The following is a 19,103-nucleotide window of genomic DNA, read 5'->3' on the forward strand; positions in this document are numbered from 1 at the left end:
TTATTCAGTAGATTCAAGGTAGTACCCCCAAATTTATATTTTTAACAAGCTCAAAAGTAGTAAAACACCGTTGTCCTGGTGACCACTCTTAAGAACTGCTAATTTAACTTCATCTCAACAAATTTGAGGTCACCTAACTCTGACTTTGATCCCATCAACACAAAGAAGGGAAGACTCCATCCAAGTCAACCATACTTTCCATTGGGTATGTCAGCCAGTACTGCTGCAACAGAATACCTGAGACTAGATGCTTTATAGGACTAGAAATTTATGTCCTACCTAACAATTCTGGAAAATTGAATGTTCAAGGTCAAGCTTCTAGCATTCAACGCCTGATGAGGGATGCTCTCTCTCTTTTCAAGATGGCACCTTATCAATGAATTCTCATAAGGCAAGAGGCATAAGGACAAAAAGACCTAAGATAGCTCCCTTCAGACCTATCAGAAGGTACAGATCCATTCATGAGGGCAGAGCCCTTGTGACCTAATCACCCCCCAAACCTCCACCTCTTAATACCACCACAGTGACGATTAAGTTTCAACATGAATTTTGGAAGGGACATACTTAAACGATAGCAGAGGAGATAATGGTACAAAAATCTCCATTCTTCCATTATTCCCAGCTAATATCATCAAACTTGATTGTGTTCTTCACAGACCTCCTAGGCTTCTATCTGACTGGACATTGATCACACTCTCCTCTCTACATTTGCTTTCCAAACCTTGCTCTAAAAGAGGCCCACTCCATAGAGGCCCATTTATTTCAAAATTCAGTAGGACCATTGACTCCCAACAATTACTCCAACATTCTGATACAAATCTCTGTTCCTCTGAGGCTCAGGGCCTCCACCTGTTCAGCTTGATCATCTGCTTCTCAGTTTTTCTTCCACTGAAGGCTTGAATCAAAGCATTCCTTTTCATTGATGGATAGCTATCACAGTGGGAGTTCTTGATGCCTTCATATTATGCACCTTTCTCATTTCCACCCACAAAACTCCTGCCCCCATTCCCATTCCAAAGACTTTTTTTCCTAATTAAGTTGCCTCTTTCCAAAGCAAAACTTTGAGCTTTGTTGCCTCTGAAATGAAATAACATGCATTTCATTCTTGACAACCATTTATCTTTCAATATACTTCACCTACACTTAGAACACACACACACACACACACACACACACATAGTTTTCTGCCTACACTCTGTTCCTCAGGATTTTATCTTCTACAGTGTAGTCTCTACCCACATCCCGCATGGGTTCCTGTAAGATGGAGGGCTGTCTGTGAAATAATTACTAAGAAATTTATCATCAAGAAAGGAGACAGAATTATCTTTAGAATGGGGTGTGACGGATTGAGCCATTCGTAAGGAACTGGCTCTAACAAAATGGAGGAGCCCACGTTTTCTTTATTTATAGCAGTACAGATCGAAGGGGGACTGGTAGGAGCTTCTTCCGTGAGAAACAGGATGGGGTGGAGTTAAGCAAGCCATTTTGCTCTAGCCTGTCATTGGCACATCCAGGGCCTACAAACTTCAGTGGTGAACCAATCGAACTAATCTGCAGGGAAACCATATACTCAGGCAATCTGGAACAATCCCTTATGATTGTCAGTTCCTGAGAGCCAGATTTCCATGTCTAATGGCTCAACCAAGCCTGCTTTTATTTGCGGGGCATGGATGGTACCCCACAATGTAGTACAGTTACATCATCAATGAAATCCTTTCTGCTCTTTATTGTCAGTCTCTCCCTCCCTTTATAATCTATCTCCTATCACTAAGCACATCTCAGTTGCTATAATATTACCATAAATATTCTTTCTAAGATCCTACTACTTTGCAATCCTACTGTCCTATCTTGCCTGTGCCCCCCAAAATAAAGCTTCATAAATGAACGCTCTGTTTGCTGTCACCTCTCTTTTTTTTAATACCTCAAACTCTTTAACTCACTGGAGCCCATGTCTTACCTCTCAGAACATCCACCAAATCTGCTGTTTGCAAGTGACCTGGTACAATTTAAAGAGCACACCATTCTCTTTCTCTCACTATTCTCACAATTCATTCCAAGGCTTCTTTCTAAATGTGTCTTTTTTCTTTGTATGTTACTCCATGAGGAAGTATCTTAAATCTTCTCTCTCCAATAACCTTAGCTATCTCATCCATTGCATTGCTTCATTGATTCTTCTAACTATTGGGGGAAAGTATCTATTGATCTAGAATCATATGCTCAGTAAATCCTCATTAAAGGAGAAATGAAAAAAAAAAAAAAGCATTTTCTGAAAAGTTCAGAGGCTTTACTATTCACAAAGAAATCTCTAAAAAAAGTACTTCAGAAAGAAAAAAAATATAATTGGGAATGTCTTGAGTTTCCAGTCTAACGATCTCTGCCTTTTAGGGTAATTGTTGGTAATAGTTATTGATATGATAGTTTTTCGGCTATTATTATGCATTCTGTTTGTATTTTTTCCACTATGTATTTATTAATTTATATCAGCACTTCGTTCCTTCCCTTCTGCCTTTTGAGGATCAGTCAGTTTTTTTAAAATATTACTTTACATTTCCTCTTTTAGCTATTAGCTTTATTTTTAGTGGTTACTATAAGTATTAAATTATTGAATCATTAAATTCTAAATTAAATATTAAATCCTTTAATTATTTGAATCCAGGTGGAATAGAATAGCATAATTTCAACTAGTCTCAATGTTGGGTGCTACTTTTCTCAGAGTTTACTTCTTCTATAATAGCCCCATGATGCAATATTGTTCTATACTTTTTTTTTAATATTTAATTTAAATAAAAAGTTCTGGTGTCATTTTAAAGTTTATTTGTTGAGAGAACACACAACAAGCAAAAACGCCTCCTATTAAAGATCATATCCATTGTGTGTACTGATCAGCAGTGAGAAAACGGCAGGACAGGCATGTGTCCATGGTCAGATCTGGTCTGGGTGGTATGTCTAAGTGCCATGATGTTCTCATTGCTCCCCTTGATTGCAGAGTTCTGTGAATTTATTTGTGTGTCACATCCACAGAGCTGGCCATGCCAGAAGTAACAGAATTCATCTTCAGATAACTGATGCTCATTTCCTGCTTGGCAAGGCTGGTGAATGTTCCTCTGGCATCTAGGAAGGTACCAAAGAGATAAACAGGAGACTGGACATTATTTGCATTCCCCGTTGATTGATAGAGGTGACTGGGTTGCTTACATGCTCTTTGCTTCTTCAGCACCTAAGAAGTCAACCACCACAAACCACTCGGCCGCTCTTTATCAGTTAGTTTTTAGCCAGCAGTCAGCTTTTTGATTGCCCACATGCACCACCTTCTTGAAGAAGGTGATCCAGAAAAGAACAGGAGATAGTCCATAAGGCAAATGCTGCCATCAAAGTAATACATGTGATAAGATGCATGGTGGGACCCCAGTAATCTGAAAAAATCTGGATATTCCCCATCATTCTTGAATGATAATGATGATTTATTGTTACAGCACTGAGTATGATCCAGAACTCGGGAGTGTGAGTTGCTGAGCTTTTTATCTGCAATTTTGTTTCCTCTGTCCTGTCCTCATGAGGAGATCCTCTCTTGGTTGGAGGTGAGCAGAGCAAGGACAGAGCTTCCTGGTGAATGTAAGCCTAATGGTTTCAGAGGTCTCAGTTCATGGACAGCAGACTCCATTCCTCGGGACTCAAGGTAAGGCAGAGGATCATGGTGGAAGAGTGTGGCAGAGGGAAGCAACTCACGAGATGATCAGAAAGCAAAGAGAGTGTTCTATACTTTTTTAACAATTACTTTCTTTACAAAAGAAGAAAAGTTAATTTTAATATGTATGCATACGTTTGTCATTTCAAGTGTTTTTCATTTCTTTACATTAAAGTTTTTCTTTATTATTATTTTTCCTAAAGAAAAATAACTTGGTTAGCCTTTCTCATAGTACAGTTCTGCTAAGTAAACAATTATTTTACCCTTAGATAAAACGTTCTTAATTATTTAAAAACTTATTCATTTTGTACTACTATTTGAATGGCATTTTTGCTGGATATAAAACTCCAGGATGATATTTTTATTTTTTTCTGTCAGCACTTTATTTTCACTGTATTATTCTCTGGCTTATAGTTTTTCCCCTCATGAAAGTCAGTCATCGCTGACTTCATTTCCGTCTTTGCCCTTTAATATGTGAAGCTATTCTTCTTCTTGTATTTGTAATGTTTCAGGATTTGCTGAGCTTCTGAAATCTATAATCCTTATTTTTCAGTACATTTGGAGAAGTGCTGACTCATGTATTTGTGTAATTTTTGCCCTATTACTGCTCTCCTATCCTTACACAGCTTAAGTTTTTGTCATTCGATCCTGTGATGTTGTTGTTATGTAGCTGGGACTTTTTTCACTTTTACTTTTATTTTTTTATTTTCTGTTTTCAGTGGGACAGTTTCTGTTTTCTATTTTAAGTTCACTGACCTTCTCTTTTGCAGTCTCTGTTCTATGTTGTCTTCTCTAGTTTACTTTGTATTTCAGACATTTCCCAATTGAATCTAGAATTTTCATTCCATTCTTTGTATCGCTTGCATTTCTCTGCTATAATTGCCAGTCTGATTGTTCCCCATGTCCTTGCCTTAAAGTCTTTGAACATATTTATAATAGTTGTTATAAAATACTTGTCTTATAGCTCCAACTCAGGTTTGGTTTATATTGTCATTTCTAGATTTTATGTTTCTTTTAAGCTCTTTCTTGGTTATGGGACACCATTTTTTGCTCTTTCACTGTCTTGTAACATGTTATCTTGAGCATTGTAGTTGAAATACGAGCACAGCTGAGCTGTGCTGCTTTCCATTAAAGGGTGTGGACTTTGCTTTTATACTTAGTAAAATTAATGAATTTTTGATACATTCTATTAGTTGTTAAATACATTGATTTTTAGGTATGTTCTATTTTGGTTTTGTTTTTAGGCCCAGAACATGGCCCTTATTGTATGTACTGAATGCTTCTAAAATTCATATGTTGAGATCCTAATTCCCCATAATATGCTGTGTGGAGGTGGAGTCTTGGGAGATAATTAGATTATGAGGTTGGGCTCTTGGGATGAGATCAGTGACCTTATAAGAACTGATATGAAAGAGATTACACCTCTTCTTCTCTTTTTCTCACTCATGTGAAGATTAGTGAAAAAATCTGTGTCTACAAGGTATGAAGTAGGCCCTCAGGAGACATTTTATCTTTTAACATCTTGATCTGGGGTTTCTCAGTCTCGGGAACTTTAAGAACTTCACAAACTTAACACAAATAAAATAAATAACCCAACCAATATATGGGCAAAGGAATAGATACTACTCAAAGGAAAAAAAATATGAATGGTCAACAAATGTATGAAAAACTGTTCCAATATCTCTAGCAATTAGAGAAATGCAAATTAAAACTGCATTAAGATTTCTCCAGCCAGAAATACAATTATCAAGAATATAAGTAACAGTCAGGCATAGTAGTGTAGGCCTGTAATCCTAGCTGCTCAGGAAGCTGAGGCAGGCGGATCACGAGTTCAAAGCCAGCCTCAGCAAAAACAAGGCACTTAGAGACTCAGTTAGACCCTTTCTCTAAATAAAATACAAAAGGGGCTGGGGATGTGACTCAGTGGTTGAGTGCCCCTGAGTTCAGTTCTGGGTACCTCCCCACAGAAAGAATACAAGTAACAATAAATATTTTTGAGAATGTGGGGAAAAGGTTACACTCTTACATTGTAGATGGAACTGCAAACTTGTGCAACCACTCTGAAAAACAGTATGGAGATTCCTCAAAAAACTAGGAATGGAACTATTTGACTCAGTTATTCTTCTCCTTGATATGTGTCCAAAGGATTTAAAATTATGTTACTACAGTGATACAGCCACATCAATGTTTATAGCAGGACCATTCACAATAGCTAAACTATGGAACCAAACTAGGTGCCCTTCAACAGATGAATGGATAAAGAAATATGTATATACATACATACACACAATGGAGTGTTACTCAGCTATATGAATGACTTTACAACATTTGCTGGTGAATGGATTTAGATGGAGACTATCATGCTGATTGAAATAAGTCACCCCCCCAAAAAATAAAAGATCAAGTGTTCTCTCTGTTACATGGAAGCTAACCCACAATAAGAGGGCTTGTGGTAATAGAAGTTCTGTAAGTTAAACTAAGGAGAATGAAGGGAAGGGAAGAGGATTGGAAAAGGAAAGACAGTGGAATGAATCTGACATAACTTTCCAGTGTACATATATGAATATACCACAGTGAGTCTCACCATTGTGTACATCCATAAGACTGGGTTCCTAATTAGAATAAGATATATTTCATGTTTGTAAAATTATACCAAAAGAGACTCTATAGTCATGTATAACTAAAAGGAACCAATTTAAAAAAAGAAAGGTTCCTATTTTGTGACTCATTGTGGAGTGGAGAGGTAAACTAGTAGGTAGTTCTGTAATGAATGATTCATGGAAACATGCTTGGGTAGACTGCCCAAGTGCCCTGAGTCACCTCTGCTAGGAAGATGTACCCCCTTGGATGTTCTTCACCCTGATATTATGGCTTTGGCCCTACCAGAACTGTAGTCTGCCTCTGATAATGCACTGAAGTCACAAGGCGCTTGATTCCTCACAGCTCAGAGTAGACTCTGGCCTCACTGTGGGCTCCCCTGTGCTAATGGTTTCATGTATTCCACATCACATTACCAACAGGAGTTGATTTTTTCAGCTCGTTAAAAACAGTCTGTTTTGGACATCTTTTACCCTCCTCTTAGGGATGTATGTATTTGCCAGATGTGCAGCAACTTAGACGAAATAAATTCTGATTATTAAAAGAAAAATGAAATCTTTTCTTTAAGTCCAGTGGTCTATAGCCATTATTCTTACAACACAACATTTTGTGAATCTCAACTGGATGCCCATGATGTTCTGTGACGTCTTTCTACTCTAACTAGCACAAAGAAATATGTGGCTTCTAAAACCTCTGGTCATTCCCAACCCTGTTGCAATTAATCACTCCTAGGTCTCACAAAGCCTCAACTTTTGTGTGTCCTTGGACACCAGTGGAAACCTACACTAAAAATTCTATCACTGTCTTTTGAAGAACTGTCTCTCTTCAAATTCCTGCACCACAAAATTTAATTTTGTGAACAATCCAAACTTTAGTCCATGCCTCTTCAACTCAGTAAAGTGCCATGTTCCAGGTGGGGTACCCTCTCCTCTATGTGATCAGGACAGCACCCCAGTCCCCAAACCAGTTCAAACATGGGGCACATTTCCTCAGATAGCCTTCTTCTCCACAGAATCACACTCTTTCTCTGATGGAGGCTAATGACATCATATACTTTTTCCAGACTAAAAGCCTAGTATCCATTACCCTGTCAGGTCTGGTTACAGATATTTGTTATTGAATTTTAACACTTCATTTGCTATATTACTGCTAGCACATACATTTGAAAGTTTATATTTTTTTGTAATTTTGTTAGTTTGATAAAAGAAATTTTGTATTCTGTCTTCATGTTGCCATAATACTGTAGGAGTCTTCAAATACCATTTTAATTACTTATTTTAAAGAAAAGTTGAAAGTATTGTATACACAGTATTATTTTTCCATTCATTTATAGAATGGGGTTATGTAAGTATCAAATTTGATTTCTAATATAATGGTCAAAAGTCTGTAATCATTTTCTCTTTTGAATTTTGTTTTTTAAACTTAATAATGTATAAATGTCTGAGAGACTAGCCTAATTTTGTTTCCTTGAATGTTAACTGTTTTTTTAACTCATTTTTATTGTAAACAAATGGGATACATCTTGTTTCTCTGTTTGTACATGAAGTAGAGGTATACCATTTATGTAATCATACATTTACCTAGGGTAATAGTTTTTGATTCATTCTGTTATTTTTTCTCCCCCACCTTTCCCTTCCACCCCTCTTATCCTTCTATACAGTCCCTCATTCCTCCATTCTTGCCCCACTCCCATCCCCCATTATGTGTCATCATCTGCTTATCAGCAATCATTCTTCCTTTGGTTTTTTGAGATTGGCTTATCTCACTTAGCATGATATTCTCCAATTTCATCCATTTGCCTGCAAATGCCATAATTTTATCATTCTTTATGGCTGAGTAATATTCCATTGTTTCTTTATACATTCATCAATTGAAGGGTATCTAGGTTGGTTCCACAATCTGGCTATTGTGAATTGAGCAGCTATGAACATTGATGTGGCTGTATCTCTGTAGTATACTGATTTTAAGTCCTTTGGGTATAGGCAGAGGAGTGGGATAGCTGGGTCAAATGGTGGTTCCATACCAAATTTTCTAAGGAATCTCCACACTGCTTTCCAGAGTGGCTGTACTAATTTGCAACCCCACCAGCAATGTATGTATGAGTGTACCTTTTTCCCCACATCCTCACCAACACCTATTGTTGCTTGTGTTCTTGATAATCGCCATTCTAATTGGGGTGAGATGAAATCTTAGGGTAGTTTTGATTTGCATTTCTCTTATTACTAGAGATGTTGAACACTTTTTCATATATCTGTTGATTGCTTGTAGATCTTCTGTGAAGTATCTGTTTATTTCCTTAGCCTATTTGTTGATTGGGTTATTTGTATTCTTGGTGTAGAGTTTTTTGAGTTCTTTATAGATTCTGGAGGTTAGTGCTCTATCTGAAGTATGGGTGGCAAAGATTTTCTCCCACTCTGTAGGCTCTCTCTTTATAGAATTATTTTATTGACATTTTAGAATTTTTTGAAAAGGTATCTGGCTGCACAACAGTTTATTTCATTTTCTTGACAAATGATGTACCTTATTACTCTTCACACACAATTATTTTCAGCTTAGGCAATACTGAACCCATTGAATCTTAGACTACTGATTCTTCTCAGATATTTTTAAACCAGTATCTTTTAAACCAATACCAAATCTTTACCTGCTTGTTCTTCATAGTTTGTTCTTCAGGACAATTATTTCTCTATGTTTGTTTTTATGTACATTCTGATCTATATTTAATTAATCAGTCCTATTCCTAAAGACTTCTCATGTGCATCTTCTTTTCCATTATCAACTTTCTAATTTCCTTATAAACCCTCAGCAAGTTTTTCATCTCCTTTTTTCAACCTGATGGCTTCTCATGTTTATCTTTTTGTCAACTGTGTAGCTTTGAACAGAAGGGGACTCTACTGCATAAGACAAAGTAAAAATTAAATGATAAATTAGGAATTAAGTGAATTGATATTAATAAGGTTATTACAAGCAGGATAACAAAATTAAAATATATTTATATTAGACAATACTAAGCGGCCAACAATATGATGTCAAAAGCTCCATCATTATGACTTTTTTGATGTGTCACCTTGGCTAGGCTAGTTCTTTTACCAGCATGTTGCTATGGATATAATTATAATGCCTAATCAATTTTCTTTAAACAAGAGAGATTATCCTGGATACTTTGGGTGGCCCTGTTTTAGTCAGTAAAAAATTCTTCAAAGCAAAGTTGTAATTTCCCCAAGAAGAAGAAATTCTGTGAATAGTGGCTTCTTTTCACACTTTTTAGTTCTAACCGCCTAAAATAATTCTTTATTCCCTCCCTGAAGTCCTTTTCTATAGATTTCAGATCTTCCCAATTGTTCTGTAAGAAAATTTCTTATTAAAATAGCTTTGAGTATGTGTGCCTATTTCTCTCCCCATATATGTGTATATATGTGTGTACTGTTAGATATGTATATATGTGTATATTACATATTCTATACATTGTGTATTGTCTCTGTGTACATGTATGTATTTTGCATCAGTCAGAGCTCAGTTAACTGGTAGACAGTCATAAGTTTTACTGAACCATTAGAGATTTATCCATCTTGAGGGAAGTTCTTGGAAGGAAATAGTTCTGGTGTTGGGTTAGGCTTTTAGGAAAAGTGGGATGGGTTGTTTTGCAGACAGTGGTGGGGATTATGAAGGGAAAAATCAAGTTAACAGTGAAAAGATTAAGTTACATCTGCATTATCAATAGCTTCTTGAAGTCTGCATGTATTTTACTCAATAAGACAATAAACAAGTAAATGATATAGCTGTTGCTGGATCTACACGCTGATTAAAATTCTCCTGCATGATGATAAGTGAAAATATGCTTTATGGGGGGAACTGTTGACATTACAGCACAGCACCCAATGAATCATGAAATAACTTTCATTTCACTAAAAGAAACATTTTTATTTTTGTTGCTATACACAGTGAAAGAAAGACAGTCATTTGATAGATGTTCCCATTGAGCCATTTGTGAAACTAAATTTGATCGTTGATAATAATGCATTTAGGACCAAAATTTTATTCATGAGGCATGATGAAATGACCTCTAAATTTGTATGCTAATAATTGAAATATGAGTTTCTATAAGTTCATTAATTTTCAAATGTCATTTAGAAAACCCCAGGGGATTCTATGAAGGACACCTTACAGTCATATTTTGTGAACAGGGGCTAAGCAGATTACTTTTATTTATATAACTTGAAGGTGTGCAATCAAACTTGAGTTTGAAGTCTAACTCCATGCCACAGTATCATTATCTGCAAAAATGCAGGAAGTATTTTTCTGTGTTTAATTGCTATACAGATTAAACACAAGAATAGACACAGTTTTTAAATATGTGAAATCTATTCCTTGTGTCATTTTATAGGATTTTTGTAAGCTTTGCAAATGGAAAAACATTTTTCAATTCTGAAATTACATTCATCTATGTAGATTTTTGTCATGTCACAAATCTATTGAAGTTTTTCCTCAGTCTTCTTCTGATGATCCTTCAGTGAATATCTGAATCACACTTGTAGTACTCCAAAATTATAGTGGTGCATCCCAAAACATCGCTAGTCAAACTCCTGAAAGAAGAGTAAAAGGAACGGAAGAGGTTTGGGGTTGTAGTTCAGTGGTAGAGTGCTTGCCTAGCATATGTAAGGCACTGGGTTCAATTCTCAACACCACAAATAAATAAATAAATAAATAAAATGAAGGTCCATTGACAACTGAAAATTAAAAAAAAAAAAAAAGGAACTAAGAGAAAGAGAGAGTACACAACCAAAGAGGCTACTATATATTGATCTTGAGAAGTTTTAGAAAGGTAGATTAGTGACACAAAGCTAAAAGTTTTATAGCTTCCGCAAACAAAAGAAGATCCCATTTCCCTGTGGCTATCATGGTTCTGGTAAACAACTCGTGGTAATATTCTAGAAGATTAAAAGAAGTTCTATTCCCTGTTGAAAACTAACTTCAGAGGTTGACATCATAGGGATTCACTTCATCCACATAAGGGAAAATTTCCAAGCCTTTACTTTATAAAGCTATGTATATAAGGCAAAGGATTTATAGCCATTGGAATAGTTAAATATACTGAATTAATAAACAGCCTGAAAAGTCTCACTGGCTCACCATATCAAACAATTTCAGTCTCTAGGACCATGAGCTTCAGTTTGTTGTCTCTCTGTCCTTCCTCCATATTAACACATGCATTAGTAATCTCTAAAGCAAAAAAGAAAGATGGAGAAATTTTCATCAACCTCTACATTTCATGGTGATTACAAATCACATGACCACTCAAGAAATCAGGGAAGAACGATTTTGTGTATCAGTGATTCAAAAACCAGCAAACTTACTGAGTAGCCCTAATTATTACCACCATAGTTTATATTACTCAGATTTCTATTACTGTAACAAAATACACAAGAAGTATTTATTTTGGCTTACAGTTGTTGAGATTTTAGTCCCTGACCTATTGGCTGCACTGCTTTGGGTCTATGCTAGCGTAGTACCTCATGACAATGCATGTGTCAGACGGGTCTATGTACCTCATGGCCAGGCTGAAAGAGAGAGCAAGGGACCAGTGCCCCACAATCTTCTTTGCAGGCTTTCTCTCAGTGACCTAGACCTTGAACTGGGCCCCACTCTTAAAGGTCCCACCACCTCCTAATAGTGTCATGGTCTGGAAAACAAGCCTTCAATACATGACCTTGGGAGACACTTATCCAAACTACAGCATAGTCCAACCAGTGTTGCAGCATCAGCGTCATCATAGGCTAGAGATAATTCAACAGAATTCCATCATTAAATCAATATGATTTAAAATTTACTAAAAATAATTTAATACAATTAGTTAACATAATTGTGTGAGTGCCATTTTTAATCTCTTTTTTCATATGCAAGTTATATTCCTTCTCAATCATGAAAGCCACTGAATCATTCGTGCCTGTATTTGAAAGGAATGGTCTTATGCAGTCAGGGTATATGTATAAATCACACGGGGACCTGTATTTTACATCTGAAGCTGGTGCTGTCTTTATACTCTGCCAGCTTTAGAGGTGGATCTCTGCCTAGTCTTCAATGACAGGAGAGCAAGTGTGTCAGATTGAAGGAGGGATGGTAACACAATCAATTAGGAAGGCCCCATTGATTCTTTGCTCTAGACACAGTATATTTTCCAAAGCCATCCCACACTGCAAAGGCATTTCTAAGTCTTTGTCCACTTATTCAGAGAGGCAGCATGGCTCAGTGGTCTGAAATAACAGGCTTGAAGATCAAGGACTGTGAGTTCTGATATTATATTTTTTTTTAAAAGGAAGCAAAACTATTGCTTGGGATTTTTAGATACCTTTAAAATACTTCTTTAACAGTGAGTTCCATTTATTCTTTCCTTTTCTCTTATGGCTCAGGTGGCATTGATCATATGGGTCATAGATACAAAAGTAAAAGTCAAGGCTGTCCCAGGGACGAAAAGACACCACAGGAAGACGGGGCGATGGTACTCGTAGAGGCAGCAGCTTCCTTCTTCTTTGATTAGCACCTGGAAGATTTTCAAAAAGGTTGAAAAGTAAGTATTGTTTTAAGAAATGTACAATACACAAATAATACAGAAGAGTTAGAAATCTGTGGTAAATACAGTGAGTTTTGCAAAATTTAAATTATGGAGATATTTATTTAACATACTCTAAAATGGAGTCTTAGGGTATGCCCCAATAGACATGTATATTTCCTTCTTTATTTCTCTAAAACTATCAGAATAAGTTATGCAAATATTGAATATGTCTTTTCCAAAACATATACCACTTTTAGATATGTTTAGTGTCTTCCATTGATTATATCTGTACTCATACAGTTTTTTCTTCCATGCTTAATGTGTGCTTTTGACATTCTAAATTTTGTAGAATTAAAAGTAAAGAAATTACTCAAAGCATAAATTAAAAGAGCTAATAGATTGCTCCATAGAAATGAACTTCAGTGCTTTCTGATAGATCATATTGGATCTCCACTCCAACTTATTAGACAAAGCCAAAGCAATTCCCCTTCACAAGTCCCAGAGATAGTAGGTACCTACAGATATCCTATAGATAATAGAGATTAATTACACAAAATTACATATACCTTTCAAATATATTTCTTCTAATACTTTTGAAGCATTCACTTTTTACCTTAAAATATAATTAAACTCAACTGTGATTACATGTTTATCTGACCTGCAATGATGAGTTTATTTTCAAAGATTCACAGTTAAGATATCTGGCATGACTTCGGGTATTATAATTTGTGAGGAATAGTTCTAGGTGTACATTGATTTATATTACCAGAAAGAGCTTCTTCAGTGAAATGCTTATATTTAAAAGGTAAAATATTTATAAGACTGTTTCATTTTGTTTTTGACTTTATTTTTGAGGTACTAGAATTTAATCAAGTTAATTATTAATTCCCAAAAAGGTTATTTTGTGATGTAAAAAAATCCCTCCAATATGAAATAATTTGGGAAGTAGGAGTAATGGGATACAGATATACAGATAAGTGTTAGACATAAAGACACCATGATTCACATGTCTGCCTTAGCCTCCTTCAGGAAAAAATTAAATAATGACTAAGTTTTGTTTAGTTGGTGCCCTGACTAAATGAAATTCTATCAGATTTCTCAGTCTGGAAATTTTCTTATAGTTCACAAAAAAAAAAAAAAAAAAAAACTTAATGTAGGTTTATAAAATTTTGTCAACATTTTGGCTGATTTTAATCAGTGAACATCCATTGCACAACAGGCTGTCTAACATTTTCATGGTTGGTTTCTCTTTCATTAGTCTTCAACTATTGAAAGCATTTTCATGAAAAGTTCTAAACTGCAAACACTTCCATACTTATAAAGCCATTCACTTGGAAATGCTAAAGACATGGATCTTCATATTGAAATTTATACAAAGTTCATAAGGTAGCCAAGTTCGAAATAAATTCTTGTTAATGAAGTAATTTTATGTTGTATAGGCTAACACTATTGAATATGTTAAAAAAATTGATGATAAAATATTTTTAGAAGAGTAAGCATTTAACAAATATTAACTTTCCCCTCAGGCCTGGGAGGAAACTGATTAATCATCTTCTAATCCAATAATTTTCCAAATGCAGTAATTTCATAGCAACATCTCTGATAGCTATCTTAGAAATCAAAGGCATTCTATTTCAATCTTCTTGTTTTAAAAATGGAAAAAAAACCTCAAGTGATGAGACCAAGATTATATAGCTAAAAGCTGATAGAGGACCAGAATCAAGTTCTTTATGTATATATACTAAACATACACTATTATTTTCAAATCAGATGATACTGTGACTTTTAGTTCTTAAGAGAACTAAAAGGATCCTAGGAGGTTTAAAGCAAGTGAATAAAAACAATGTTCTATGTTTTATTTTCTTGCAAAACATCTCTATTGCCCTTTTGAGCATTTAATAAGAAATATCATTGTTCTGGGGCATCTGTCACTCACATGTACACTCAAACACACACACAAACACACACACACATACAGACTCCAGTATAGATCACACAATTTATTTCTTGGACTATTACAGTAGCCTTCTATTTTAGTCAGCTATTTCACCCTTGTGACTAAATGACAATTATAGAGGAGGAAAGGTTTATTTGAGGGCTCACAGTTTCAGAGGTCTTAGTCCATAGAATGTCAGCTACATTCCTCGGGGCTTGAGATGAGACAGAACATCATGGCGGAAGAGCATGGCAGAGGGAAGCAGCTTGCGTCATCAGGAAACAGAGAGAGAGATTCTCCACTCTCCAGATACAAAATATATACCCCATAGCCATGCCCCAATTTCAATCTCTTCCAGCCACATTCTACCACTTCAATTAATCCCCCCAGGGATTAATTCACTGATTGGGTTAAGAGCCTCACAATCCAATCATTTCTCCTCTGAACCTTCCTGCATTGTCTCACATGTGAGCTTTTGGGGGACACCTCACATCCAAACCATAACACCTTCTTATTAAGACTTATTGTTCAAACTCTTCACACCTCCCTTTCCTTCTTATTGGAAACTCCTTATTCCTTTCAAATTAATATTTCTAGAGTAAAAATCTGACCTATTTCTCCCTCAATCAACATTCTTCAACATTGTTTCTGATCAGGCTATTTCCTTCCTGTTAAATCAAATGGTATTATACTTTACCCTGAATTTTTTTTAAAGAAACATATGTTTTGGAATAATTTTTGATTTATATAAATGTTGCAATGATAGTAAAACAAATTTTCACAGACCCTCCTTGTTCAGTTTCTTCAAAAGGTGAGAATCTCACATTTCCACGTGCTATGGTTTGAAAATGGTTTGTCCCCCAAAAGTTCATGTGCTGGAAGTTTGGTTGCCTAGTGTGGTAGTGTTGAGGTGGTCAGAGCCTGATGTGAGGTAATTAGGTCATGAGGACACCACCTTCATGACTGGACAAATTCTATCTGCAGTTGGAGTAGAGTAGTTCTCACAAAAGCACGTAATGCTATAAATATGAGGCGTCCCCCAAAAGCCCATGTGTGAGACAATGTAAGAACTTTCAGAGTTAAAATAATTAGAATATGAGATGTGTAACCTAATCCACTGATATGGGTTAACTGGTTGGTAACTGTAGCCAGATAGGGTGTGGCTGGAGGAATTTGGTCACTGGGGGTGTACCTTTGGGGTTTGTATTTGTCCCTGGAGAGCAAAGTGCTGTCTGCTCTCTGATTGTCATGTTGTGAGCTATATTCCCCCTGCCACGCCCTTCCGCCATGATGTTCCGCCTCACTTGGACCCAGAGTTGTAGAGTTGGCTGACCACGGACCAAAACCCTGAAACGATGAGCCAAAATAAACTTGTCCTCCTCTTCCTTGCTCTGTTTAGGTATTGGTCACAGTGGTACAAAATACATTCTCTAATAAAGAGAACCTGGCACCGTCCTGGTCTTCTGCTTTCTCGTTCACACACATGCATTTTCTCAGTGAATCTGGTTCCCTTTCCACTTCTCCGCCAGGCTGGAAGGCAGCCACTGGTTCTTCACCTGAACCCCAGTGTCATCCTGCTTGAACCTTCCAGTCACCAGAATCATAAGTCAATTAAACCTATTTTCATTATATATTACCCTGCATCAGATATTCTGTTACAGCAAAATAAAATGGATTAAGACACCATGATTTTTTTTCAACAAAACCAGGAAGTCAACAATAGTACATTACTCTTAGCTAAACTCAGATTTTATTCAGATGACATTTTTGTTTGTTATTTTGTTTGTCCTTTTGTGTGTGTGTGTGTGTGTGTGTGTGTGTGTGTGTGTGTGTGTGTATGTGTGTGTTGCTTGGGATTGAATCCAGGACCTTGTGCATGCTAGATAAATGTTCTACCACTGAGCTAACCTCAACCTTTCATTAATTTCTAACCTAGTATTATTTTTCTGTTCCAGGATTCAGTCTGGGTCAGCACATTTATTTTGTCATCTTGTCTCCTTGGTCACATGATAGTGACCAAGCACTTGGTCCTGGCACATGATAGTTTTGCAGTCTTTACCTATTTGTCATGACCTTGACATTTGAAGGCTATTCAAATATTTTGAAAATGCCTCTCGGTTGTTTATTCTGGTAATTTTCTCATGGTTAAACAAGGGTTGTACATCAGGTGAGAGAATACTGCAGAGGAGAAATGTCCCCTCCTCACATCACATCTGAGGACACAGGATCTCAACCTGACTTATTACTAGTGTTGTTAACCTTGTGGCTGTGGTCAGGGCAGTGTTGCCAGGTTTCTCCACTATAAAGCTACTATTTTTCCTTTTTCATACTTCATTCTTTGGAAAGGAGACTGGCCATACTCAGGGGGGATTAGAGAGGGAGTTTATTAAACAAGTCCTCCAAAAAGGATACGTATTTACATATTATTTAGAATTCTTCAATCATGTATTTATGTTAGCATGGACTCATACATACTCATTTTGTATATTTTGTGCTCTGGATTATAATCCAATACTACATTACTTTTTCTCCTTCCCAATTTGTTCTTTTACCATTTGGAAATCTTTTAGACTAGATAAAGTGTCCTTTTGACATGGCTCTTCTTTTGATTTTCTGGCACAACAAGTTAGTAGCTCCAGGCTTTTTTGAGCATTTTCTTCCCAAACCCTAGAATCTTCCTTTTCTTCCATATGGGTTTACTTGATGTGGAAATGGCATTTAGTCTTTGAATGTTTTACTTCAAATGTGGAGCTTTCGATCATATACTATTCAGACCTGCCACCCTTAACTGCGTAAGTATTTTCACAACAGCAATTAACATTTATCAGATGATTTTCAAGTGTAATGGAACAGTCTATTGGAATTTTCTTACTCTGCAGGAGGTTTCTACAAAATATGATAAAGATGAAAGTTCCCTGCCTCCCAAATCTGGAGAATATCCAATGAATTGTTAGCATCCAAGATCATACATTTCCCCACAGATGTTGCTGAAATTTGCCAGAGTAGCCCTGATACTGGAATCTACTGTCTGTCTTCCCTGCAAGAAAAAGAAGAACCTTGAGAACAGGGAAGGAAGTCATTGGAATTATTGAAACTCCATATAAGTATTTCTTTTCCTCCTTGTGATTCCCTTTTCCCTCCATGAAGCCAATTTAAGTGAAGTTCAAGAGAACCATGCCTTGATTGTTAGGGTGCACCTTCAAGAAGAATATAGTCAACTTATCTTCTTGTACTTCCCAACATACCTTCCCTCCTTTCTATCTGATAGCATCCTATGCTGATTTTACTTACAACATTTTAGTAACATGATCATCTTCTGAGTATGAATTATGATGGGTCTAGCATGGTTTGTCATTTTCTTCTGGTTTGCCAGGGGTCAGTCTGGGTGTATTCCTGTGATTTAGTCTGGCTATACACAAAGGCCTTATTCATTTTCTCATGATGACAGTTTCAAGGGGATGCTGTTTTTTATGAAAACATGACTGATCCTGAGTCTTGCAACTATGATATGATAGTCAAAGACAAAAGCAAACTTGTGAAGAATAAAAAATAGATAACATCAGTTTCTTGATACTTTTTAGTCCACCAACCTCTGATATTCTTCCCAAGTTAGGCTTAATCTAGAAGTAGCACAAAAGTGGGCCCAGAGGTTCTATGACCTAGAATGCATTCATCTAGACAAAAATATCTCAATTATCCTACATAGAGTTGTAATAATCAGAAATTCCCACTGACTGTTATTCTACCATTTATTGTCTACCATTTATTGTCTACCATTTATTGTCAAATAATGGGGAACCTAACCCAAACCAGAGATTAGAAAGATGAAGGACTGACAGGGCAAACAGGAGTCAAAGCCACTCCTCTGAAGATGAGTCCTTCAGAAATCAAGATAAAGGGTGAGGTGGATTAGTGCCCCCACCTCAATCGCACACAAACCATGTGGAAGCCATTCCTGCAGCAGCAGGACTATCAACATCAGAGGGAGCCAGCTTGACCATTGATGTCAGTCACACGAGGAAGGCTATGCCCACCCAGCCTTTACACCGAAGTTCTTTGAGCACAATTTGAAGCTGAACTCAGGTAGAAGGATAGTTGTGTTATGAATTTATTATCACATAAGAAGTTTTAAAAATGGGCAAGACTGAGTGGTGTTACTTCAATACAATTTTTATACTTGAGTATCTATCCCACTGTTCATTCCTTAGCATTAGATGCCATGTGGTTTGTTTTATTATCTCAGCCTCATTCAAGAGGAAATATTTTCTCAACCTGGAAATATGAAGAGGGAGAAGGGGAATATGTTCCCTCTTTCTCTAGAAAGTGTTTGGAAA

This window comes from Sciurus vulgaris (genome assembly GCF_902686455.1).
Source record: "Sciurus vulgaris genome assembly, chromosome: 12".
In the NCBI taxonomy this organism is placed as follows: domain Eukaryota; kingdom Metazoa; phylum Chordata; class Mammalia; order Rodentia; family Sciuridae; genus Sciurus; species Sciurus vulgaris.